This window comes from Falco peregrinus, chromosome 4 (genome assembly GCF_023634155.1).
Source record: "Falco peregrinus isolate bFalPer1 chromosome 4, bFalPer1.pri, whole genome shotgun sequence".
In the NCBI taxonomy this organism is placed as follows: Eukaryota; Metazoa; Chordata; class Aves; order Falconiformes; family Falconidae; genus Falco; species Falco peregrinus.
In genome coordinates this window covers 26,964,507-26,991,684 of record NC_073724.1, presented here as the reverse complement: position 1 = coordinate 26,991,684, position 27,178 = coordinate 26,964,507, and the positions used below count along the sequence as shown (strand labels likewise).

Here is a 27,178-nt window from a genome sequence, read left to right as displayed (position 1 = left end):
CTGCCGGCCGCCGGCTCCGCGGGCGGAGGCGGGCTGCGCCGCGGCGCACGGCGTCCCCTGCCCTCGGCGGGTGAGGGGCGGCTGCCGCGGAGCCCGGCCGCGCTCCCGTGCCCGCCCTGCTGGTCACCGCGGGGGGAGCGGTGGCGAGGGGACGCGTCCCTCCGGGTGGGAGGATGGCCGCCTGCCCTGGGCCGGCGGGGCTCGGGCCGGGTACGGCGCGGGCTCTCGGCCCTGGCAACTCACCCGGCCTTGCCGCCCGTGCTGGCGGTGCCCCGCCGCCCCGTGAGCGTGGGGCTGTGCCCGCCGGGGGAGCGGGGTGCGGGGGAGCGTGCGTGCACCCCGAGAACGACGGCGGCCCTGCTCCCGCCCTTACTGCTTCCCCGAATCATCACCACGCGGTTTCCATTCCTTACGCTGTTTCTCCGCTAAGCGAAGAACCGCCCTGTACTTCCAGGATGACTATTTAATACGTTGTAATCTCCCCCAGGGTTTGTTTTCCTCTCTATGGTTCTTTCAGCTTTCCTGCAAGAAAATAAACTAGAAATAAGTAGGGTGATGGACGAGAAACTCAATTACTTAAGAGTCTGATTTATCTTTCCAATGTTCAATTTCAAATTCTTCCAAGTCTCAAACAGGATGCAAATAGTGGAAATTATCAAAATCAATTTGCAGTTTTCTTGCCCATGTACTTATGCCAACTGATGCTTGAAAGGGGCTGGGGTTCAGTCAGGGAAATACTGCAATTTGCCACGCAATCTTATTAGATGCTCCCTCAGGCCATTACAATTTTGATGCCAGTTCTGCATTTCTGATTTACATGAGACCATGATAGAGCCAGGAGGCTTGAGCTTAGCCAAACCTGTAGAAACACCAGTTAATTCATGATTATTTAGCATTTCTGAAGTTACTTTTCTGTAAAAGCTGCTCAGGAGCTGGATGACCCTAAAAAGAGAAAGGCAACTGTGCAATCGGGCATATGCCAGACCAGTGCTAATGGAAAGAGTAGTTCAAATCCTCCTTTCTTCCAGCCTCTGAGGGTGACAGCAAAGCTGGAAAATGGCAGGAATGCTCTGGGGGAAAAAACAGGGAACTGCTAGTGTATTACCAGAACATTTCTGAAAGGAAAAGGCAATAGGGGATGCCCAGAAAACAATTCTGAGAGGATGACTGCTCCCTGGGATAGGATGGACCCAGTACTCCCATTTCTTTTGATGCAAAACCTATGTATTTTTCATATTGGGGGTGTTGGGGGAAACCTGCTAAGACAGGGTGGAGTGAGAGAAGTCAATTGATGGAAGAGAAAGAGTGTGATAAAATTCAGAAAGTGTTCCTGAAATTATTCAGAGCTAGAAACTGGTTCCAAAAACATATGGATGCAATGTCAATTGCAGAAAGGGTTATTCATGTTCCCTTTTTTTAAAGAAAAAGGGAAATGGTGCTTGACATTTGTACAACAAAGCTGCTTCCAAGGGACTACCATGCTTTAAAAAATGGGAAAAACAAAAAGCAAGGGAAGAACAACAAACTTCTGCTTGTGTCCCTCCCTCCAACCTGGTGTTAAGAGTAATTGTTCAAGAGGAACCTCCCATGATTTCTGCACAGCCTGAAGTATTTCTGTGTTGTCTTCTAGATTCACCCTTTCCCTCCCTCCCCACTGGTCTCCACTTGCAGACTGTGTCTTCGTTGGTCTCATCTCAGCCTCTGCTAGTTCACCCCACCCCACTTTAAATGCTCCTACCCAAGCTACTCCTCAAGACATTTGACTCAAATTCCTTCTTCCTTAGGTTTCCCAACACACACATACAGCGCTCTGCCATAGCATTTCAGGTCCAGTTATTGCCTTGTCTCGTCTCTCCTTGCTCCCACACTCGAGATACATGCACATGTGCATCTGCCCTTATCTCCCTGAGCCACCTTGCTGTAGATGAGCCTTGCCAGACCTCCCATCAAGGCTCCTCCTCTAGCAGGATTTTAGAAAACCTGTATGTGGGCAGCACTTCAGTGAAGATCCACCCAGAGGGAGCCCCGAGAGCAGGAAGGCTGGCATGCTGAAAAGTGGCCCTGTGATAGTGCTGCCCGAGCAATGTCTACGTCTACCAGATGAAATGCAGAACATGGATTTTTCAAAGGTACTGAGTTCTCTGTAGTGAGGATTGCCAAATGGCTGTGCAAAAGAAACAAACAAAAAAAAACCCCCCCAAAAAAACAAAAAACCAAAACAACCACAACCAAAAACCAGCAATGGCCACTTGGAAAATGGTGGTTGTGCGTGATATAATTAAGATACAAAGAATCACTAACAGAGACTGAAACTAAAGCAATGATTAATGTGACCTATTGAATAAGCTCAGTAAGACGTAGCAAGCTTCCTGAGACACCTGGGATATAACAATAGACAAGGGAACTGGGGTAACAGAGCAATGCCGTCAAACTGTATAGCGCAGAGAAAAAATGAAGTTATATAAAAGCAAGTAGTGCACGTGTTCCCCAAGAAAGTTCTGCTGAAGTTCACCAACTTGTCGACCACCAGGGGTCTCGAAAGACCCCAAGAAAGACTCCTAAGAGCAAGAGTGCATACATGAGTGCCTTATGCAGATGTACATCATTTCAGGGAAGTAGTTATAGTATGTATTAGATTTCAGGTTCTTGCCATATTTTCAGAGTCATGCACATGCATGTACATACTGCCTGTGCAACACTTGTGATGAGTTTTACCTGCCATATAGCACATAAACAAAAGGTCTAGTGCCAGATATATCAGATTTAGCAAAGCTTGAAATATAGTTCCTTGCTCATATCCAGCAAGTCTGCTACCAGAAGAAATCAAAGGCAGCAGGGCTCTGTCAGGCGCAGCACCTTTGGGTTCAACGTCCCAAATGCCGAGGAACAGGGAGAGGAGTAAGTGCAACCACCGCCGGCACTTGTTCTACATTGCTGAACTAGATGAGCTGAAATGCATATTCTGAAGAGATTCCCAGGACACTGTATCACCTCCAGGAAAGAAAAGCGATTTTACTGTTCGTAAGGGTGAGAGACCGGCCTGGGAGAAGAGACCCTCAGAGAGACAGAGCAGCCCTGGAGAGGAGACCCCATGCTGCTGTGAAGCACGCTGCCAAAGCATGCCCCATCACATCATGAGGGCTCAGGTTTCTCGAGGTAGTATCTGAACCGGCTGCCTTTACAGCAGGCTCAGAAAACGCGCTGCAGAGCACGCCGCGGTCACGCGGTTTGTATTCAACCGACCCAACAACCGGCGTTTGCCGAGGGGAGAGGGAGCGGGCCCCCTCCCACCGCAAGGCGCACAAGATGGCGGCGGCGCGGGCTGCCGCGCCCCCCCCCGCGCGCGGGGCCGTGAGGCATGCTGGGAGCTGTAGGACGGCCCGGCGTCGCTCCCTCGGCCGGCGGAGCAGAGGCGGCGGGTGGCCGCTGAGGAGCGTGTGGAGCCGGTTCCCGCCTCGTCGCTTTGCGCGCAGCGCTTTGGGAAAGGCGGGGTGTTAGGCTGGCCGCGGAAAGACGGGTGCCCGCGCCCCTGTGGGGCAGGGGGAAGCCGGGACTCTGGGCGGGCCGCAGCTGTGGGGCGCCGGTGGGGGCGGAGGGCGGCGGCCGGCCCGAGCCGCGGTGTGCGGTGGGGAGGCGCCTGCGGGCCTTGGGGTTGCCGCTGGGCAAGCGGGCCGGTGCCCGCCGGCGAACTGCGCTGTGCGGAGCTTCCGCTGCCGCGGTGTGGAAACCGCCATGTCGCCACCCCCCCACCCCACCCCCCCCGTCTGCGGTGTTAGGCTCCTAGTTGCACCGGTAGCTTTCTGGTTTTCCCACCTGCAGGCAAAAAAAAAAAAAAAAAGTGACAACACATTAATATACCTTTCGAATATGTAAGATACATTTGTCGTGTGAAAACCACACGGATTGATTTCCGATCAGTCAGCATTAAAAGATGAAAGTCTTAAGTGTGTTCAGGTTGCCACTGAGGAGTTTCCAGGTACTGCTGTTCAAGGTGACTGTTCACGATGTGGTGAAGGTCTTGGACATCTACAGCACAAACAGCAAAAGTGAATTTCCAGAAGCAGCAGTAGAGAGATATGTACACACATTGCTTATAGTTAGTAGTAAATCATGTAGTAATTATAGGTTGGTCTAAGTCACATTAAACCATAGATGTGGCTGTATCTCTTAAGAAAACGATAAAGGTGCATCTCAAACACTAGCAGGTCACCAGCCAAAATACACATACTTGCAAGACACCGATTGATTGGGCCAGGGGTTCACCACCTGTTTCGTCAATGTTTTCCGTTTTTCTGGAGAAAAAACATAGGGTATGCATGATCCCTATGAATATGATTACATCTTAAATGCATGTCAGCCTCTCCAACAAAGTCCTGGCTGAAAGGATGCCTAAAGCAGTGATCAAAGATGCAATCTTCTGCCATGTTTGCAATGTTGTGTTTAACAAATAAACAGTTTTGCCTCCAAGAAAGGCCAGCTCTGTCAGCAGTTTCTCCTAAAGTGAATAAGCTGTCTTATCCTAAATACTGGCTGACTGCTTGTATCAAAAAGAGGCAAGACATTTAGTGGAAGTCTGTTATATATGGATATTTTTGTTGAACTTATCCTAAAGACATACACAGTTAGTTTGACAAGATGTAATATGCTTAGTTCTGCTAGTTGTTATTGTTTGAATCTTCCCTGATATTCATTTTGTTGCCTGGGACCTGTTGGTATGGCAGGTGTGTGGTTACCTGGGTCATCTTAATTGGTCCAGTACTTAGCCCACACACACTGAATGGGAAGGCACATCAGTTGAGGGCAGTAGAGGCAAGTGGTGTTTGTTTGAACTCCAGCAACCATAGTGTTAGTGTGCTCTTTACAAATGCCGGTGAAACTTCTGCTATACTTAAGCAAACAATATTTTTTTATGCCTACAATGAGTTTTTCTTTAAAATTCCTCCTTCATTCTTTCAGGCTGGAAACCACAAGCAGCAATTTTTATGCATTCTGAGGGTATTTTGGCTTTGTAATGCTCTCTTCACATCGCCCAGATTGGAATCCCTTGAGATTCCGTAGCTTTCTTCCTAAACCTTATTTAACAGCCATCACCTGCACAGATTCTCTTGTGTGTTTTGTTCGTTAGAAAAAAAACCCCTATTTGTTTTGGAGTTGATCAGAGGAAGATAATACATTATTTTTGGCAGAATTACATGCTTCCCTTTTGACCACTCATTTTTCACAAGTAACTATAACCAGTAGTTTTAACATTAGCATCATGGAAATTTTCCCATTAATATTACAGGACACTCAGAGGAAGCAGAGGACATCTACAGTGAATGGAGGAGCCAGTTAGAATCAAAGTACAGCTCACAAGAAATAGACTATAACCTTTAAAGAATATTTTATGCCATAAAAAGCATGCTGGATTGCAATGCAGATAATACAATTTCAGTGTGTGTCTGCGCATTTAATGAAGTAATAGCCCAGTTTTCCTCTCCCTGAAGTTAATAAAAAATAGCTTGAACACCAACACAATGCTATCCTTGATTCTTTGAGGTAAGCCTCAAAAGGCTTAAATGGCAAACATTTAATAAAGGGAACACTCTTCTCCAGTATCTCTGAACTATACATATATATATAAAACCTAAACTATTTGCTTAATTTTATTAAGGCAAACCATGTTCCTTTCAAATCTCCTAAAGTTAACCCCTGGTGTTTACACTCATTTCTGCTGTTTACAGTGGCTTCATAAACCTTCAGCCTAAACAGAGAAAAAGAAGTAAGGATTCTTCCCATGAAACAGCTCAAGAGACAACTCCTGACGTCACTTAAATGAAGCATACTTCCTTCTGCTTCAATATAATTACATTGTGAGATCTTAAAAATAATAACAAAGAAAAAAAACCAAAACAACTAAACACCTGTACTGGGCTTGCATGGCAAAGTTTTGGTAGCAGGGAGGGCTTCTGTGAGAAGATGCCGGAAGCTTCCATGTTCAGTGGAGCCAATGCCAGCCCGAAGATGGACCCACTGCTGGCCAACACTGAGCACATCAGCAATGGCAGTAAGCACCTCTGTGACAGCACATTAATAAGGGGGGGGGGGGGGAGGGAAAGCACATTGCAGCACTCTCCAAACTATCAAGCTGCAACAGTGTCTTACACCAGCATATTCTTCATGCAGTCCCTCTGGTGCCTTCTCCTCATCTCACCCAGGACCCACTCTCTCTTCTCTTGCTTCTCCCTCAGCTGCTCTCCCTTCATTGGCTCTCCACCACTGAACAGCACCAGCCACAGCTGCACCTTATCTACATCAGCCAACCCGTCCCTGAAGCCAGCCCACAGTTGTATATTATCAGTGCTAATTAACACAGCTTCATTCCTCTACAGAAGCAGAAATCTGCACCAGTAGAAGAGAGGAGTGGGACTATGTGAGAGCAACAACCCTGCAGACACCCAGGTCAGTGCAGAAGGAGGGGCAGGAGGTGCTCCAGGTGCTGGAGCAGAGATTCCCCTGCAGCCCGTGGCAGGGCCTGTGGACCCATGGAGAGAAGAGCCCAGGCTGGAGCAGGCTTGCTGGCAGGACTTGTGACCCATGGGGGACCCATGCTGGAGTAGTCTGTTCCTGAGGGACTGAACCCCATGGCAAGGACCCATGTTGGAGCAGTGTGTGGAGAACTGCAGCCTATGGGAAGGGCTTATGTTGGAGAAGCTCATGGAGAACTGCCTCCCATGGGAGGGACCCTAGGCTGGAGCAGGGAAAGTGTGTCAGGAAGAAGGAGTGGCAGAAACAACGTGTGGTGAACTGACCACATTAGAGAAATCAGGAATTAAGTTAAGCCCTGGGGAAAAGGGAGAGGTGGGGAGAAGGTGGTTTGGGGTTTTTCATTGCTGATTTGAATGGTAGTAAATTAAACTGATTTCCTCAAGTTGAGTTTGTTTTGCCTGTGACAGTAAATGCTGAGTGATCTCCCTGTCTTTATCTTAATCCACGAGCCTTTTGTTCTATTTTCTGTCCCCAGTCTGGTTGAGGAGGGTCATGGTAGTGTGGCTTTTGTGGGCACCTGGCATCCAGCCAGGGTCAACCCGCCACAACACCCTAATTTACTGTAAAGCTACAGACATGTCTGGGGTAAAAAAGGGCTTTGCTTCCATATGCTACAGATGGGGAGATTATCATTACCTATAAAGGACGTTCCCCGGATGTTGTTTAGGTATCTGTTTCAAACTCAGAAGTTTCAGCCAAAGCAATTGTTGCTTCTAGGGACAAAGCTAACATTTCTCCTGCACAAGGGAAAAATTAAAAAAATGCTGGTTCTAAAGCCCTCAAGGTTTTCAGCAGGATGATGGCCTTAGTGTCACAAGTGTGCTTTCTGCCATCCCTGTGAGGGTAAGTCCAGATTCTTGCAACCAGGCTATGTTTGTAACACCACATGAAATATTTGAAGGACAGCTCTCCAGCCAAGTGCCCAGACCTGGCCACATCCACCTTGCAAAGCAATCGCTGCCCTTCCATAAACCTAAGACACACCTATTAGTATGTTTGTGCTTATTTTGTCAGCTGTTTCTTTTCCTGCCAAAAAAAGGCTTATTGGAGTAATGATTTCATAGTATGAAGCTGAGAACATGTATGCCGTGCTCCAGAGAGTCTGAGGGTGGTGAAAAAGGATGATGCTGTGCATGGGAAGAAGAGAGGAGGAGGGCTGATGTGGCATTTGCCTGGTGCATGCTGCCTGGTGGAATGGGCTGCAGATGCACCGTCTCCTGCTCTGGACCCCGTCTGGGACAGCGCTAGTTGACAGGAGGCAAACCTTTCCCAGGACACGTGCTTGCAGTTAAAGCATAATAGGCGATTAGCTGTACAGTGCTTAAGCTCATTTCCAGGCGCTGCTTTTTTGTAGTACTGTAGACATAGCTTTAGAGTCCTTTGGGCAAAAACCATTATACTGTATGTGATCAGTAGAGACTTCTTTAATTTTAGAAGGTCTCAGGCCAGAGTTTCCTGAAGCAGTTTAAGAAGTTTCTGCTGCTGGCTGTTTTCTCCCCCACCACCATCACCTGTCCTGGCGCAGCTGTGCGCACAGCAGCACCACTGGTCTGCAGATGGCTTGAGAACTTATAGCTGTAGCAAAATTGAGCAGAAGCTTGGGTTGAAATGCAAAACATATATAGTAACAAATATTCTTTAAAAAAACATAAAGACTTAAATAACTTCAGGGGGACATCCCAATTAAATTGATTTCAATATTTTTGTCTTTGTTCCTGTCCTTAAAATAATATTAACACTTCAAGACAGCAGGGAACTAAAGCTAAAACTTTCACACCCTTTTGGTTTAAATGGACCATGAAGAAATCGGGGACTGTGAAATGGTGCTGGCAACAAGGCGTGAAGCCTGCAGGTGTCCAGGCAGCAGGCTGTACAATCTTTGGGCATTCAATTGTATTTGCAGTTTTATCTTCAGATTTGCCCTTTGGTGGCCCAAGACTCTTAGAAGACTCTGAGCACTCTTATTCTCAGAGAGGCTTGATCATGGTAGCAGAGTGAGGTCAATCCAGCTGCAGAAGTATTTGAGGGGGGAAAAAGGATGAAATATTCATAATCACAAGTAATTTGATGGCTTTCCATTGAGGCTTTACAAATGCTCAACCCCATCCATATAGAATAAATGTAAGGAAGGTATACAGAATTTTGCTGTTCCCCTACAGGGTCTGTCATTTTATGTTGCTATGGAGGGCAAAAGACTGCAGGGGAAGAAGTAGAAATAGGGTGTTTATACATACCACATACAATGGTAATGAATAGTCTGTAGTAGACACAGTCGTCTGCCACACTCTGGGCATTAGGACTGTGCATACTTTCCTTGAAAAAGAAATTTCTCTCTTGGAATGTGAATCTCCCTTATTCCTGGCCTTCACACTGCAGCATCATAAATAATGCAGTAAGCTGCTGCCCCGAAGTCAGGAGCTTGGAAAAAGAAAAAGAAAATACAGACCCTCTGGCTGCCTTGATGTCCAGAAATGTGCTGAGGGAGGCAGAGTGTGAGAGGGCATGTGCAATTTGAATGGGGAAGGAACAGCTGGGGTCATCACAGGCGAGGTAGGTGGATGAGCGTTTTGTGGCTGGGCAGAAGTAGCCTGTGCCAGAGAGAGCAGAGGGCACCCCACACCCCCAAACTGGGCGCAGAAGTGGCCATTTTCTGGGTGTGTGGAGCACTGTGCACCAGCGCGTGTCCCCTGGCTGTCGGAGTGGGCTGCCCAGGGTGTGAGGAGCACCACCTTCCTTTTCCGTTCTGCAGTGCCCACAGCACAGAAGAGTGTTTTTTTGGTTTCTTCCTCTTTGTAAAGCCACTGCCTGGGTATTGATACTTGCAGGGAGGTGGTCCCTTGATGTGGTCTGGAGAAAAGTTCTCCAGTTCAGGCAGCTGCAGAGGCTGAGGTAAAATCCTTGATGTTTCGAGGGGACCTTGGGGTTCACATGACTCTTATTTTCCACTTTAATGTGACCTCTGGAATCCCAGCAATCCTACTCTTCTCCATGTTTTTCACTCTTTCCCCTATTTCTTTGTACTATTTTTTTGTCTACGCTCAGACATTTGGTTTTCCTCAGTTCTTTTTCCCACCCACCTCTCGTTTTTGTGAGGTAGGAAGAGATGAAATGATTTTTTGTTTTATAAAGAAAAAGGCTGATATCTCTCCTGGCATGGGAGATTAGTGACAAAATTTGCATCTGCTTTTTCACCAAAGTCTTTTTTTCATTCCCATTCAGCTTTCCAAAGGAGCTTGTGACCACCTCCCTGAGGCTTTCTAGTAGTGCTCAGGAAGGCTTCAGACAACAGAAATTCTGTGTAAGCAACTTCCACCCCGCCTGTGTCGCAGCTTCTGATTTCTTCTTGTAGCCTTCAGCTCCCCACACCTCCCACTCATGTGGTTGGAGTGCAGGTCCCCATTAATGCTCTTTGGATGTAGGCGTTTTTGCATGACTTAGAAAGGCAAGGGTGAGCCCATGCACGGGGTCAGGATTTTTCCTCATACAGCTGTAAGAGTACAAATTGGCAATTCATTACAGTAAATGGTGGCTGATACAAAAATCTGACACTGTGCACTTGTTCAAAGAGCCAGAAAAGTTGATGTGAAGTACAGATAAGCAAATTGCACCTTCTCTTGAACTATCCTTTTGCAAAGAGAGGCATGTCCTCGTGCTGCCAAACATACTGCATAACTTCAGTTGATATGCTGATACAGTAAAGTCTTTCTTTCATGTGTCCATTCTTTTGCTAAGCTCTATTTTTCATGGTCATCTTATTCCAAAGAAGGGGAGAGACTTCAAAAAAGAACAAGATACAATGTGGTCTTTTATTCTGTGAGGTCACTCAGTCAACACCTTCTGTTCCTCCCTTTGCTTCTGTACCTTTACATTGAACGAGTCAGACAAAGCAAAGTTTCAGAACTCAAGGTAGTGTCATTGAAAGATGATTTAGCATTCTTGAAAGGTTTAGCTGTCTCTAGTACAACAGGATCTGGACTATGCCAGTTGTGGAACATCAATGTAAAAAAGTTACCAAGGTAACCTTTGGAAGGCACAAATAACAAGGCCTGCTATAATGAAGATATATTTTCTTGAAACATTCTTGACAGTATTTCATCTGATGTGACAAGTGTACTTTTGAATTATTTCAAAACAAACTGACATGGCAAAATCCATATTGAAGAAAGTGTTGCTTAACTTAATTACTTCATTAAAGAAATAATGGTGGAGGTAAGGTCAATTTTAAAGTTTTAAGTTCACGTTTTCACATGTTTATACTTTGTCCAGTAGTTTGATATTTTTATGCTTTATTTGACCCCTATGCTTTTAAGTGACTTTTTTATAATTTACAAATTTTTTTAGTCATCTCCTGAGTTATTTAGACCCTGAACATAAATTTCTGTAGTTAAAACATTTGGGGGATGTGTATTTTCTTTTCTTGCTTGCTTGGATGACCCCAAAATAACTTTAGCTTGAAACTTGGCATGTAGTTACTTTGGAACAGAATGTCATTTTTCTGAGTGCTCAGAAGGAAAATTATCTCTAAAACAGTGAAGGCCTCCATGCTCTTCCCTGCACATGTATTTGCAAAGGAGTCCTTTAGTTTGGAGTGTTGGTCCTGACTTCATGGGAAATAACCATGAATGGCCTTTGCTGTCCTCAGAGTGAGGATCTGACTAATGGATTTTGGAGAAATAAGTGTAGGAAGGGGTGGAGTTCTGGGAGCAGTCATGTGTCTTCCCACATTTTCTTCCTCTCTTCTCAAGCTGAGACAAATTGTTGTGGACAGACAATAGCTCTGGCTACGGTTATAAAATGAGGGATATTTGGCATGAGGTAGAAGCCAGAGGTGGGTTTATGAGTCAAGGACTAAGAGTGGTGAGGGAGCAGATGGTGTGGGAAAGAATTTGTGGAGTCGAATCGATCTCTGCGAATTATGCCTTTGTGGTGTAAAACCCCACCCTCTCGGTCTTCCTTTGCTTCCAGGCTCTGAGCAACTTGGAAACCAGTTCAGAAATATATTGCACATGTTCCCCATCCCCTCTGCCCACTCAGTCCATCCTAATTTAGTTATAAGGAAGGCTATGCAAACCAGTCTGAAAATGGGATTGGAAAAATAAAGCTTTTGTTTTCCCCACTCTCTCATTGCCAGAGACTTTCTCCCGTTTCTTAGAATACCACCCAATGTTAATTTCATAAAGCTGTCCACAATGAGCTTCCTTCAGGCTTCTCTTAACATTGTTTCACTGTGTATAAATACTACTGTGAAAAAAAGAAGCGATGAGGAATGACTCTGCAGGCTGGTGGCTGCGTCCTTCCCCCAGGAGGCAGGACCTGGACCTACCCCTGCTCCAGTGCATGTTCAGTTATTCACAAAGAATGAAAAGCATCAAGAGGAAAAACTGTCAGTCTAGTCTAGTCTAGCAGCTGGTGACCACAGCAGTTCTTCAGATATGGGGAGAAGTGGATTCAAATGTTTAAGGTAGAGAAACTACCATAGTCCTGATTTACACCCCCTTAAGTGAGTTCTTTCCAATGAACTGGGAGTAACAACTCTCTTCCTCTGATAGTTCTGTGATTCCTTTCCCCTAACCAAAGCTATCTAATACCTAGTATTTCAATTAATTTCAGTACAACTCACATTATTTTCTCAATTAATGGGATTTTTTTGCTTTCTTTTGCTTAGTTTTAGATAAAATTTTTATTATTAAAAATCTAATAATAGAAATGTTCCCACTATGTTTTATTAGTGAAATTCAGGAGATTGTTTATGCTAAATTAAAGCAATTACTTCCTCTTGTCTATTACTCAGGCTTCTATCCCTGGTACACAAAGAATTAAAAATGTGTTTTCATATTCTTTCAAGCCTTGAGTAATTAATTTCTCAACATATTTATTTTGTGGTAAGTGAATGCATCTTTGTTCTTTCTTGTCTATTCTGCCTTCTGGTATTAGTCGGTGTGCTCTGGACTAACCAGCTTTTCCCAGGGAGGAATGGTTCAGCTAAAGATTGCACAGTGCAATTTGTTTATTTTACCATTTGCAAATACAGCTAAACAGATGTGAAGCACCCTGAAAAAAGAAAGCAGGAAAGCTTCAGATGGTGGGCTCACCTATGTTGCTTGGCTGTTCTGCTGGAGACTGAAGATTCAGCAAAACATGTAATTAGCTCATATTTGAAATATCTCGTTTGGTTGGAAATTAAGCATAAGCCGAACTCAGTTCCTATTTAGCAAAGAGTATTAATACATGCTGAAGTACTAGTATCAACTTCAGTGTCTGGCTTAAACTGTGCTTAAATCTTTAAGGTTAAGACAAATCCATCTTTTAGAAAGAGAAAGCTCCTTAGCTGTCCTTGTCATTATATCTGTGCGCATAATTTGGAGAAATATAGGGACAAGATGAAAAACAGGAAATTAATATTCCCTGGTTAATCTAGATTTAGAGGAACACTTTTATACGAGTCCATTTAATGGACTAGTTAGACAAAAGGCAGCAGGGGATCCTCCTTGAACCATGGGAAACAATAAAAACTTTGGCTACTGGACAAAACAAAATAGAGGAGAAAAATTGATTATTGCTGTTAAAAAGAAAGAGAAAGCATTGAATGATTTTCCTGTAAATCCTGTTGTTATTACCTGTCTTTTTACTAATTGTTAGATCTTCAGACAGGGAAGTGATCTACATACATTAAACTTGTATTGATCTAGAGAGAGCCCCTTACAGCTGCAGGCAAGTGAATGGGCCGGTATAAAGTGACATTCAGGCTCATGCAGTTATGAGGCAACAGCACTTTAAATCATATTTTTATTTGAAGGCATGGCTTTTGCATTTGACTTTAAAATGATGCAGATACCTGAATGCCCAACTCGGCAAAATAGTTTGGAATCATCTGTTTGAAAAACACGTTAACTGATAAGATACTGTAAAGGTACTCAAGAAATGATGACTGCCTGCAGTCGTGCTGCTAACTCATGGATTGTAACAATGAAATGCTTAATTAATCTTTAGGAAAAGCAAGATCTTTTCCTTCACCTATTTTCCATAAGCTCTGAGCATAGAGCTCTTCACACCAGCCCTCAGGTGATGCCCTTCTGACTGGCAAACAGCCAGTTCCAGCGTGATCTTCCACTGATAGCATGCATCACTGTGGCTGCTGTAGGAGTAAAGGGACCCGGCGTTCAAGGGAGGACAAAACAAAAGCTGAGGACAATAATGGAAACGCAGGGATCACCAGTGTGACAACACTGAAGGCATCTGCTTTATCACATTCAGTGGCAGGAGGTGAACATCATCCCTGAATACAGTTTCTCCAGGGAGCCTCTGGGGCCCTTCAGGGCTGGACAACAGAAACGAGGGTGATGCCCAGACTCTAAGGGATGGGACAGTGACAGTGATGTGGGAGGCTCTTGGTATCCGGCTGCTTTCAGACACAGGCCCAAGATGCCCAGGGGTCAGAACAAACAGCCATGCTAACAGGCACAGAGGACAGCTTGGTAGGTCTTTTGCTCATTTTTTTTCTGCTTGGGTGGGTTTTGTTTTTCTGTTTGTTTTGGGTTGTGGTGGTGGTGGTGGTGGGTTTTTTGTGCTTTTTTTATCATCTTGTGATATTTGCTATCAGGAAGTTTAGTGTTGCCTGCTACATCTTGTGCTCAGCCTGCCAGTGGGATTCAGTCCCTCATGTTTCTGTGGAATTCAGATATGGGTATGCAGACCTACACCTCCCTCACCTATTCCGCAGTGCTGGCTGTGCCCTGGTACCCTCAGCAATTCATCCCACACCTCATATGGTGGCAACTTTAAGAGAGTGAATGCAGACACAGATATAAACGCTGATTTTTATTGGTTAAGTAGCTGGGTCTGCTTTTTTTTTTTCTTCTTAATTTCTTATCCCCAAACCAATTTTCTGTCGTAAAGTGAAAAGAGTAAGGGCCTATTTGTTCTCTCTGCAAGTACTTACCAGTCCTTCTTTGATTCATACACAGTGTACTAGCGGTTGTAAAATCAAACTGAAGGTATTCAGGGTACCCACTGACATGTCCGATGGTCCTGTATAGGCTGCTTTCTCCTTTCCATAAGTTCGGGCACTTGTGAATATCCTGTGCTTGAACAGCGTTGGGGCATATTGGTCTGGATTCCCCTGGGCTTGGGTAAGATGCAGTTTCACTGATTAGAGTAGAAGAAGTTGCCAGGAACTAAAGGACCAGTTAATGTCCCCTAATTAAGTCAAGTCAATGCAAGAAGTTTACCCCTTTAGAAAAGCTATATTTAATAGATGCCATACTAATTAAGGGGAGGGGGGGAGGAGAAATACAGTCAGTATGCAGTCAGTAGCTGCTTTGAGGAGCCCAAGGCCAGGATTAAACTTGTCAGAAACAGGGGACCCAAGTCAATGGAAAATGTAACAATCCTCTTTGATGATGATCATCTTGACAGCCTACTAGAAAAAAGGAATAGATGGGATATCTTGCAGCCGACTATCAAGTGTATAACGTATTATGCTTATTTTCCTTGCATGTGTCAGTTAAGAATGACTAAAGGTGACCAGCAAACCAGAGGCTTTCAAGCCCCTAGAGGAATAGAGATCCTAACCCGTGGTCCAGGTCTGTACTTGTGATGCCCAGTATCTCAGTGCCCAGGGGCCCTTGGGGAGCTATAGGATTCTCCTTCATCAATCATCAAATGAGGGCTGCCTTGGGAGTTTATGAGAAAACCTACAAATCCAGGAGAGCTGGTGTTGGATGGAATCTTCTTAGTGGGCAGTGGGTACCGAGATGAGTCTTGGGTCTTTCCAGATTGTGAGTAACACAGGAGGAGAGCTGAGAAAGGCTGAATAATCTATGAAGCAGATTGTTTCCAACAGCCCAGAAGGTTGTTTTTCCCAGTGCTGACATTGAAAAGACAGGATGTTGGGATTATAGAGATGCTAGCTGGAATAAGTGGCTCATTCCCATCCCATATTAATAGTGTATTTGGCATCCAAAGGATGACATTTTGCACTTAGATTCTTGTGTAAACTAAATCACTTTACATGACACTGGTGTTTTTATATTTCTACTTAATTTATTTATTGAAGGCAATTGTTTATATCAGGCTACTCATGCAATGTCCAAACTTCTTCGGATCACGTACACTAAGCTGTTAAGCAGAATAGCCTTGGCTACTGAAAGTGGCATAGATTTGTATCTCATACATAACTGAGAATACCAAGGACTAGAAAAACGTTCCTGAGAAATTATTCAAGTACCTTTTGAAAAGGAGATACAAGAAAACTGACTTATACCTATAAAGCATCATATAGACAGAGCATAATACATAGGAAACATATGGTTTATGTATAGAGCATGAACTTGAAAATGAAGACTGAAAGACATTTTACTGATCAAATTCCCGAAAAATCAACAGATGGGAAAGACATGGTTATTTAAAGGCTGAGAAATGGCACAAATACTGTTAGACTCTGACTATATTTCAGTGAATAAACAAATGCAGTCCTTAGTGCACAGTAACATAACATGTCATTCTGACGCTAAGCACAGTCCGAGGTAAGGAAAATGCTTCATCTGGTTGTTTTATGATCATCTCCCACATTTTAAGCATACATTGAAGTGAAATCTACATGTGGGCAAGGAAAAAAAATATGTACAGCCTATTTACATTTAAAAGAGGATATTAATTCTTATAGTTTACTTCCAGGGAGGCACTGAAGTCCGTTCTTCTTCTAGCAGGCAAGCTGAGGGTGCTGGTGTCTCGGCACCCTGCTGAGGATGCTGTTGCTGACTCTGGGCATCATGGCTTTTCCCAGCCTTCCCAGCAAGAGACCACTGCTAATCCCTGTCCTCGTGCAGGGAAACGGTACCTGACAGATAACCACAGCTTTCACCTGACTTTTCTGAGAATTTGCAGGGCATTTTTTTTTTTTCTTGTACAGTAGTTAGTTTTTCTCATTACAGGAAAGCCCTGCATACTGTTAACATGGATGTGGTAGCATGTATGAAAATGTCTTCACGCCAGGTTGGAATTGCCTTGCTGTAGCTGAGGTGCCAGGATTTAAGTGTTGTTCTGCTCTAAGTTGGGTTCATACAGACAATTTCAGAGTAAAGGCGCAGCACTAAACTGATTATCAGATTACATTTTATTTTTTAAATGTTTACTGCCAACAGCTTACAGCCTGTCTGGAGACAGACGATTACATTTTCCACCTATTTATGAAAATAAATCTCTTTTCCTCAAGATGCCTTTTCTGTTTAAGCAAAACTAAATATCTGATTTTTTGAGAGACTTGCTGTGGTTAAATTGCTGCCATATATTTCCTGTAATAGTGATCTCAAATGAGTTTGAGAAAATAATAAAACTTTCTGTAACACCCTTAGTCCTTCTTAACTAACAGGGCTGAATACAGTCAAAAGTATAGTTTCTGAAATATTCAGCCTCAACCCAGCATGGTTCTGTGTTGCTTCAGGTGTCATTTAAGCATGCCGTAATATTCCCAGGAACTCCGATTGTCTTTTCACAGATGACGTTATTATAAATAGGACATCATTTTTCAAACAGATGATTTCTGGTGCAAATGATTTGCAAAGGTGACCTTGAATTTGTGGAGACAACTACAAACCTTCTTCCTGGTATTTAGCTTCTTCTATTAAAGAGCCAAGTAAGGGAATGGACAGCACTTCATATTTTAACAACAGGAAAACACTCTTCTAGGATGTGCCCTTTTCATATTTTCAAGTGCAAAGCAAAGTGAACCTCTTGTACTGCTGAGAACCTCTGGACCTCTTGGTACATGAGCCTATTGAGAAACCCTGCTGCAGAGATTGCACAAACGTGTTATAGCACCAGTGTTTGGATCCCACTGCAGAAAACTTCATCTTGTTTAGTATTTCCAGCTGAGGGTGGAAAGATATCCTTCCAGCCTGGAATGATTTCTTGGGTATTAGCTAAACATATCCAGGTTTATGGCTAAACTGAAATGTGGAAATCATAGATTAATGCCCCTTTTTTGCAATTTCTCAGATAATTACTTAATTCTGAGCACATGAGGGGTTCCCCTGACCACACATGTGTTTTCAGAGGGGACTTCAGCTGCATGGCTGTGCTTGTGAGATGGAAACTTTGTATGAAATAGCTTGTTTTATTACGTGCTTAGACTGTGGTTTGACAAGATGATTTAGGGCGTTTCATACCATATGTAACAGGCACAAATTGCGAAGTGCTGGACAAACTCACTCTGCTGGTTCATACTGGTTCAAAAAATGTAGGTAGGAGGTATGTCTTGTCTTAGAGACTTGCGTAGTCTGAATTATTATATAAGGTACATATAAGGTATTATATAAAGTCTTATACGGCCTTCTTTTGGCTGAAGTATTGTTTGTCCTGCTGCAGTTGGCATAAAACCAACATATGTTTGCATTCTGAGTCAGCGTAATGCAGAGGTGTTCACATCTGCTATCATCAGATTTGTGTTGCCAGGTGATCCAGTAGTACAGCTTCTGTATCCATCACCATGACTTATGTCAGTTTTTACAGGAGAACTTAATCCAAAAAACAGCAAAACTCCCTCTGAAGTGAGGGGGCTTTGGATCAAGTCAGTCCCTCATTTGCCTTGCTCCCCACAGGTTGAAACAGACTGGGTAACTTAATGGGTTTTTAAAAAATGCTTCATTTCTTAAGAGAACAGCTTTGACATAATCTCATTCAGTAAAGTGTTATAAAATTGACTTTCCCACAAATAAGAAGCAGTACATTAGCTTTTCAGAAAAAGCATTTTATATTTAACAGTGCCACATCTTAACTAATTTTTAAACTGATGTATCTGTGGTATTTTTTGGAAAGAAATCTTCAGTGTAGTTACTGAAGTAGTTACTGTCTTGTTCATGTCTTAGCCCTGGGGAGAACAGGGAAGGAACTTGTGATGTGACACAATAACTGTCATGAGATCACCCCTGGCTCAAAGGTGCCCTCAGCCTAAGGCAGATAGCTGAGGCATCTAACAGTAGTATCTGCTTAAGCTACAAAAATTAGATGTAGTTTGGGATTTCAAAGGCTTCAAAAGATGGGAGTGTTTCAATATGGTTTTAGTTGTTGCCTGGCTTAATTACAGTACTCTGTTAGCACAGGCTGCTGCTGGTTTCTTTTCCTAGCAGCAAATGTGAACGCACTCCTAATTCTCCTGAGAATGATCCCGTTCCCAAAGTCATACTCATGATAAGGCTTGTGACTGAAGGAAAAAAATAAAAGCTGCTCACAAAGTTGTGTCTCGGATCTTTTCAGACCTGTAGTTTGATTCCTGAGACATGTTTCTCTACATTGTCTTTCAAAAGGTGTGCACCTGCCAGGCCAGGTGGGGCCAGCCTTGTCAAGATGGTCACAAAGGCCAGGAGGTTCCACAATGTTAAGTGAAACCACGTTACCTTGTCATTCCAGATAATCATTCGCCTGCTTACACATGTGCTTCTGGCTACAGAGTCACAGCATGAGACATGCCAAAGTCACAAAAAAGGGCTGTAGGGTGCTGTGGGAATAGTTAGCATTGGAAAAACCAGTCAGCAGATGTTTGCGGCATTTCATATGGTTCCTGCAGTTCTCTGGGATTCAGTGCAGCCCCAGTGCTCTGCATCATTAGATTGTAAATGAGATTGCAGAGGTGATGAGTTGTTGTTTTGGTTGAGTCTTTTCTGTCCTATATCTGCTCCTGTAATGAGGCCACAGTACATACTGGGAATCCTATGTGCTAGAGCATATGGTACCAACTGTGACAGCAGGAGAACTTGTTACATCACTCTAACACTAAGACATTTTTTACTCTCTGCATAGGCTGTGCTACAGCAGCACAGAACTACTTGGAGTTCAGCGTTTACTCAAGCCAGTCTTAGGCAGTAGTTTTATTACACTGTGCGTACTGAACATGCATTTTTGCGGGGATCGATAGTGCTTGGGAATGGACTGGAGAGCAGCAGCAACACAGCACATTTTTCCTGGGGAGAGAAGCCGCAGCTAATTGACTTCAAGGCATGTGAAACACAAAGGCCTGCTCTCGGAGCAAGGGGAACTACAGCTTGCCCAGCAGAAGCTACAATGATCAAGCAAAAGCAACAAGTTTGACAGAGTTTCCACTTTCATTTCTTGAGCACCGGGGCCAGGGAGCCATAGACCTGAGGTCTGGGAAGTGGAAGGCGAAAAATTAAGCCAGCTTAGATAGTATTGCAGCATATAGACACACTGAAAAAGGACACTATTGAATGATGGCAGTACAAATTAGCAAAAATTTTGGCTGCAAAATTTAAGATCATTTGCTTCACCTGTCCTCCTTACTCCCACCGTGTATCATCTTACCCTTGGGATTTCTATTAGGACAAGAGTATTTCCACCTTTTCTTTGCTGATGAGAGCCATGGAGAGCCTTAAAGGTCAATTTATTTATTGCAAAAACAACATCCTGTTTTTAACCAGGTCCCATGCTGCTGAGTTAGGAGTGTCAGTGGTGAGAAGGTAAACAAAACAGCAGCAGAAGTGGGAAAGAGTCTCGTAGTTTGAGGGCGGCATTCGAAGCGGGGCTCCGGAGCAGAGCAGAGACAGGTGGCAGGGATGCCAGCAGGGGGCTGGGATGGGGACCTGGGGAGGGACCACAGTGGGGGCGAGCACCGGGACCAACCAAGAACGAAAGGCACATTCATGGCACTCAGAGGTGTGGTGAGGAAAGAGCAGGTGGGAGGACATGCAGAGCCCTGGGCAAAGGGGGAGATGCTGCTACAGGGAGATGGGGTGTAGAGAGGCTGTGGCATACAACATGAGTAGACCGTCATAGGAAACTGTGTGAAGACCCCAGCTGTAAGGCAAGGGGGGAAAAAAAGTGCACCTGGGTGTTTTTAATTTGACCCACAGTAAAAAAAAATTTACAAAAGTTAAAGCAAGGAAAGAATCAGAGCACGGGCTATGTGTAAAGAATAGAAAAGTCAGAAAAAACTTCAGAGGAATAGTTCAGATTTAATAATTAAGTCTGTATTGTAGGCCTGTATTGACAAGAAGCAAATGGTGTCCTTGAAAGGTGCCTTCTCAAATTATGTCTCTTTCTTATCAGTAAGAAATAGGGCTAAGTCTATTAACCTCCTCCAACTTTCTCTAAAAATGTTTTGTTTAATCTAAAAAAAAAAAAAGCATATATTTTTTCAGAACATAAAGTTAGCTCAAACAGACTGAGAGTGCTTTTCCTTTTAATCTTTTGATTTGCTTAAGGAGCTGAAAAAATCGGCCTGAGGCTCAGCCAGAGCAGTTACAGGTATTTTGCAAGCTGCAAAAGTTCACCCCTTTTTAGTTAGTGTACTGGGGTACACTAACACGCATCTCTTCGTGGGGCAGAGTAGGAGCTTATGGAGTTACTGACCAGCACTGTATTGTAACTCACTGACACGACTTGGAAACGTGCCACGTTTGCATTGCTCAGCTAAGGACTCGTTCAGCACATCCCAAAGAGAATGACAAAGCGCTTTCGTACCCACGGGCTGCTGCCAAATGATCCTGAGGACTGCGCTGAACTACACCGCTTTGCAGTAGGGACCCTTACGCCAGCAACAGCCATATTTCAGCAATGCACTAGCAGTGACCTCTTGCTTTCAGCAGGCACAGCTCTGATGCTGGCAGAAGGCCAGGCGAGTGCCATATAGGGTGAGCTTTGCTGACTCACATGAGCCATACATCCTCCTGCGCTAGTGAAATCCTCAGCTGACCTGTGAACAACGCAAAGGAGGATGGATCTATCCCTAATGCTGTAACTCAGAACTCAGCCTAGTTTTTATGATATTAAAATCTTTCCAGTTAGTGCAGAACTGCAGAATGGGTCTATACGGCTAAAATCAAACAGCAGAGCTCGCATGTTTCTAAGTTTTCAACTTGAAAGGAAAATGAGTATCTAAATGCAATGGGAAGAAAGTAGATTAGAATTAACAGTATGTCAAAATTAACCATTTCAACATATGGTCCATTGGATGGCCAGGACTTGTTACAGTATTCCTGCTTATACTGAAAATACCGTTAGTTGGATGTGAGCATGCAGGCAGTTAATGGAAAGAATGGGCGGACTGTGTTCTCTTATTTAAGATACCAAACTGCTGCGCATGCACGCTTGAATTCTACTTTCCACTTTGAGCAGATACTAACTCACCATTTCCATTCCAAATGTTTATTTTGTTTATCTCTTCCCATCTTTTTCCCAGGACGCATGATTGTACTCAGAACAAATTCTCCCCCTCAAGCTCCACAATGCGTTAGAACTAATTTCTACAGCCAGAAGGACAATCTGTGTAATAATTTCTGTGTTATGAAAACATAGAGTGTACTGAAAGTTGGTAAAAATCGAAGTATTCATTCATTATTTGCTGTGTAGTCTTCTGGGAGATCTAAAAGCAATACATGAAAAGACTATCAGTGTCTCAGGAGGATAATGAGAACTTTTATTGTCCAGGAAAGAAAAGTTTATATTGAAGCTTAGTGGATACCAACGCTACGCATGTGAAGAGCCATCCTGTTTTAAAAGAAGACAAATGTTTTTCTGATGGTGGGAAATTTTCCTGGGATACAAGAATGATGTGCACCAAGAGAGCAATCAAAAGACAGTGTCTCACCAACTGTTCATGATCTGGCTTTCTGTCCTCACTCCACTTACCTGGGTTGGTCCAACAAGAGGTGCCTAGAGTTTATGTGACAAGATCTGTGATGCACTGGTGAGATAGCAGCTGCCCCCGGTCCCAAGTTTCAGACAAGGGCTGCTGCTGCAGTTCATGGATGCAGCACGTCCACAGCTACTAGTAGTGCAGCACCCGCGGCAGCCAGCTTCCCGACAGACTATTCCCTCTCTGCTTGAGAGCTGGGAAAAGTCTGACAGCTCCAAGAGACATTTCTGAATTGCAAATGTGGCTTTGAATGGAACAGACACATGTGGCCATTTATTTATATATGCTTAGACTGCTGACTTTCATTTAAGACTTGAAAATGAAATTAGCTTTTTTATTTACGTATGGGGGGGGGGGTTGTATTTATATAAACTTAGGTTTATATTCTGGGGGAAAGAGGAATAAAGATACTGAGGCACAATGCTTTGCCCTCCTGTACAGCAGCTGACAGAATTAAACCTAGCCACATACAGGTCTAATCATTGCCACAGTCTGGACCGGTGTGACTTGGATCTGGTGCTCTTGTCTCCTTAGACTGCTTTGTGAGCGGAGCCCTGGCTCTGGAGCTCACACCACAGAGGTGGACATCTGCCTTGTCCAAAAGCAACAGGTGAGCAGCAGCTCATCTCCTTCATGGTTCTGTCTCACTTTATAGCAAGCAGTCTGGCACCACACAGGGACTTGGACTCGCCAGACCTACATCACTGGGATGCTCCCACAGCTCTGCGGTACCCAACACCAGGATCAGCTCAGCTGTCTCTGCACTGAGCATCTCCCTCCCCCTGCTGCAACAGTGAAACTGTAGGGAGTCTGCCATGCCAGTGCCATAGTCAGACACATGCCATGGGTTCAGCTTTCTCTCATTGGCTTCTTGTCTGCACCTCCAGGATTTTTCAGGTGTTTCTTTTTGTATTGGTATTAGGAAGGCTTAGTATTATTCTGCTTGCATGTCTGGATGAAAGGAATTCAGTGCAGCATTATGGAGGCATAATATAGCCTAGCTACACCAAATGCCTCTCGGGAGGCAGCGTGTGGTGGCCGTGGGCTGGTTTGTACAAGTTATGTCTTGGGAAGAGCCAGGACAGTGTCCAAAGGAGAAATCCAACCATCTGGAATCACTTCTGTGAAAGCCCATAATTTCTAAATCCCAAAGCTCTAGATCCTACAGTCCATGCACACCCAAAAATACAATTAACATTGACAAAGGAAATGGCTGTATCAAACAATCTTGAAAAGAGAGCTTATTTGTGTTAAATACAGATTAAATTCCAAGTTTAAAATGGCAATCAAGTTTTTAATTTCTCCTTTCAGCTGTGGTTTTGTAATAAGTAGAAAATAACTGCACAAGCATTGGTTAATTTAGAGAAGTCTGTTCTGAAGGGAGATTTTGCAAAATGTTAGGAGTAATAAAACAAAGCCATTTTTACATTGTGCCAGAAAAACGCCAAGTTAACGAAAAAGTCTGGCCCCAAGCTGGACCACCAAAATAGAAACTAAAGATAGTGCTACAAATATAGTCCCAGAAATTGGTTCACATAAGTTTGGTTATCTTCTAAGTTAAAAAAAAAAAAAAAAAAAAAAGGAATGATTTAAAAATTCTGATTTAATACTACTTTGGAAAATCCCACTTGTACTGCAAGCCATCTCCATTAATGCAAAAGCCAAGACTCACTTTTTTTGTTTACACACAACCTTTATGCATGTACAAGTTGTATGACAAGAGGATTAGAATGTACTTCCAAGGCTTTACAGTAAAGCAAGAGAAATTTCTGTGCAAATCCTAGATTGATCCATTTTCCTTTCATGGAGTCAAACCCCCCCCTCCCCCCCCAAAATCATAACATGATTGAGATGGGTTTTCAGTACCTTCTCTGTGTTACAGAAATTGCCATTTCTTGGAAAAAAAACAAGCAAACAACTTTTCTGATGCTGCAACTTGTTAAAATAACATCTTCAACAATGAAAACACTCGATTGGAACTACCTTTATATATAAATGTAATAAATGTACACAGGTGTGATGCTGAACATAAGAGGCCCATCTGTTGAGAAAAAATGGGAGTCATTTTTACACAGTTGCAGTAGAAGCAGCTTCACTTAAAACAGGTTGAGAGATACTTCTCTGGCATAATGCTGAATCTGTCAGGTGGCTAAGTTTTGGTTTAGAAACATGAGAAGTAGAAGCCTGTACTGTAAAGAACAGCACAGTGTCTCAGAGAACAAGAAACCTGAGAGGAACAAAATAAATTCAAGGACACAGAAGTTGAGCTTTTTTTACCCACTACCCAGAAGAGGTATCTAGAGATGCTGAAAGCACCTTCATCCAGAAGCTAGAAGGAATACTGGTATATTTGAAAATTATGCAGTATGAATAGTCCATGTTTACAGGAAATATTAAGAAATTGCACAAAGCCCTGGGAAACCATCAGACTACACAGAATCAAGAGTAGATAAAGTCCAGCATACGTAAAAGTAAAGTAGCACACATGGAAGATAAACCATGAGTATATCTTGGAGGGCTTGAAATAGTTTCTATTCAGGGCGTCACCGTGGACTGCCCCTGGGAACAACTAAAATCCTGCTTCTTCCATCAGCTCCCGGAGCACGATGAGGTCAGACAATTGTGGTGCAGCCCTGGCACAACACCACTTCGTTTTATGTATCCCTCCCACGAGCCCTCAGCCGCAGTTCGCCCCATCTCCCTCCCAGCAGCACTAGCAACCGTGTAAGTACTCGTGTGTGGTGTGGGTGCGTTTCCTACTTCACCCAAATCCTTAAAATGGACCTCTTAGGTGAAGGTCATTAACTAATACTAAGTAAACCCTCCCATCCTTTGCTATCTCAAACGGCTCACACCTCTTCACCGGCCCACCAGGGTACTGCTGGCTCATTGACTCCGGTCCTGCCTGTTCTCAAAGGGTGCAGCAACAAACAGGGAACAGCAGAAGATCGGGTAAACTGCCCTCTCTACAGTTTCCTAAACATTTCTAACCTTCACCACGATGTCTGAAATTGCTCTCCTTTTCACAATGGCATTTCTCCCACAGAAGGAGCTAGGGGGGCATACAACAAATCAGAAGAATAGGTCCTTTGCTTGTTGTTCATCGAGTAATTAATCAATAAGGCCACCAGAAACCTGTGGTGGAACTTCACAGGCATTAAAACACCAATACAGAAGTTAATTTAATGACCACTAGTACTGAGCAAAGTAAACTAACTAACAAAGCTATCTAGAACTAACATTTCAAAGCTTTCAGGTTCTTGCTTGACTAGGCCCAGCATTTGCAACATTACAACATTGTTTTTAAAACACTGTATCAAAGAGGCACACATGCTCAAGGCAACGTCCCCATCTCAAGAAAGTCACTCCAGCATTTTGAAAGAGAAGTAAAATATGTTTTGCTTTCTTGTGGCTTGTCAGGTTAAGCCACAGAGCCAGCCATTTTACCAGGATATGTTTTGTCAAATAATTTTCTCCTGCCAGAACCGAATCATCCTGTGCCCATGCCAGTCAATACACAGGGCATACGGTGACACACTGCTAGGTGACGCAAGCTATAGCAATAAGCAGATTTACCTTTTCTGGTCCTCCACCACCGTGAGACACAAACCCAGCTATAACCAACATGTTGTGGACTCCAGAAAGCTTAGTAGCATTCATTGCATTTTTCCAAGACTCATGAGGAAACATGTCCACCAGCCCTCCTCACCTGTTTCTTGGTTCCAGTGATTCCCTCTCACAGCAGCTTCACAGAAAAAGGTGTCAAGACTGAGCTGCAGGAACACCAGAAAAACATAAAAAAAGAAGAGTTTCTTCGTTTCCACGCTCTGCAGAAAGTGCAGGCTGGAGAGATCAAGAGAAGCAAAGAAGTATTGCGTATCTTAGAGCCTAGCAGTTCAGTTGTTGTGAACCAGTGGGGAACCACGTGGCCCAAGACCTTGTTCTTAGCTTTTATCCACTTTAGGAAGCACTCCACAGCTTCCTCATACAAGAGGCAGATAAAGGATATGCTTAAACATTCCTCTCCCTTCTCGTGGGGAACAGCTGAGATTACTTACACTTCTAGGCAGTATGGGGCCACAAGCAACTTGTGCTGCTCTCAACAGTGTTCTAACATGCTTGAAGTTTGTTTTCAATGTTTTGAGAACCAACAACAACAAAAGTACCACCATGTTTTTAAATGCATGCTAAAAAAACCACAAAGCATTTCAAGCAATCTTAACACATAGGCAAATTGTATTGTTCTCCACCTTATTTACACTGAAAGATTCCATTTTATCCTTTTTCATTGGCAAACAATCAAAATGTTTAAAATAGAAGATGCATGTTTTAGGAAATGATGCATACCAGATACCACCCACTGTCCTCTGAGAGAGCTTTGCAACTGTATCTTATGTGTTATTATTTGTTGCACATTCCAGTTACACAATGAAAGTACTTCTTGTGTCTTTTTTTTTTTTTTTTTTTTTAAAGCATGCTAAGGCACAAGAAGAAAGATCCTTTCAGCTCCCTCCTTGAGCTACACGGTTCTGTAACCAGCTCCGTGAAGCGCCCTCATGCTTGGTGGGTCAGCATCACCAGCAGCCTGGCCAGAGCTCCTTTTTTCTGTTCATATTTTGGCCTACAAAGCATGTACAGCAGTAACGATGTGCACGTTTTAGTTTCTGGTACCAAATCTCACTGAGATACTCTGCCCATAGCTTTTCCACTGGCCAATACCACCTTAAGCCAGGTAGCTGAATCTTCTTTTCATAAATGGGAAAACAAAGGGCAGCTTGGGTCCCCTAAAGTCTTTTTTTTTTTTTTTTTTTTGCCCCTCAATGCCACCAAAATTATTGTGCTGCTTCTGGAAATCCTCCGTGATCTTGCAGGTGTAAACTCACTCATTTCTCTCCACAATCCGATGTAATGGCTGTGAAATTTCCCCTGTTATCCACCAGTACTTGATAACAGTCACATATCTGGCTTGGGAGACTGCTGGTGAAGGAGAAAGGACAAGGAAAA

General features: G+C 43.7%; 1 long non-coding RNA gene across 5 annotated transcripts; it reads left to right on the top strand.

The window, feature by feature from the left end:
* The first annotated feature begins 90 nt into the window (after positions 1 to 90).
* LOC106112489 (uncharacterized) lies at positions 91 to 27,178 on the top strand. Of its 5 annotated transcripts, none has more exons than XR_008746759.1 (5): positions 91 to 2,129; positions 5,285 to 5,538; positions 5,724 to 6,046; positions 6,372 to 6,441; positions 21,719 to 27,178. It is a non-coding gene; the product is annotated as an uncharacterized LOC106112489 (long non-coding RNA). The 5 variants fall into 5 exon arrangements; XR_008746758.1 differs by lacking the exon at positions 21,719 to 27,178 and adding an exon at positions 2,998 to 3,156 and having other exon boundaries at positions 6,372 to 6,843; XR_008746756.1 differs by lacking the exon at positions 21,719 to 27,178 and having other exon boundaries at positions 6,372 to 6,843.